This window comes from Chinchilla lanigera, unplaced genomic scaffold (assembly GCF_000276665.1).
Source record: "Chinchilla lanigera isolate Chin_1 unplaced genomic scaffold, ChiLan1.0 scaffold00008, whole genome shotgun sequence".
Lineage (NCBI taxonomy): Eukaryota > Metazoa > Chordata > Mammalia > Rodentia > Chinchillidae > Chinchilla > Chinchilla lanigera.
This window is the reverse complement of record NW_004955409.1, coordinates 4,127,163-4,127,572: the sequence shown is the minus strand read 5'-3', so window position 1 is coordinate 4,127,572 and position 410 is coordinate 4,127,163.

Sequence of the window (410 nt, the reverse complement as noted above, 5' to 3'; positions counted from 1 at the left end):
TTCATAAAAGGTGGAAAATATTATACTTCTTCCCTAATAGCATAAATATACAGATAAATGGCAAAGCGAAAACAAGTGCTAGAAGAAACCTTTAAAAATCATAAAAGGCTAATTTGCACATCTCTTCGCAAATAAGTTTCTTATGCTTGCCAAATTACAGCTTATCAAAATAAAACACGGGAGATATAAAAATCTTAAACAGAACAATTTCCATAAAATAAAAAATAAGTGGGCCAGGGATGTAGCTCAGCGACATAAGCGCTTGCCTGGCAAGCCTGAGGTCATTAATTCAGTTCCCCGTACCAAAAGAAAAATAAATAAATAAATAAATATTTACAACAGCTATTGATAATCTCCTACCTCTTTTGTCTGTAACTCACTATCATTTGTCTATTTGTTTTCCTGAGAAA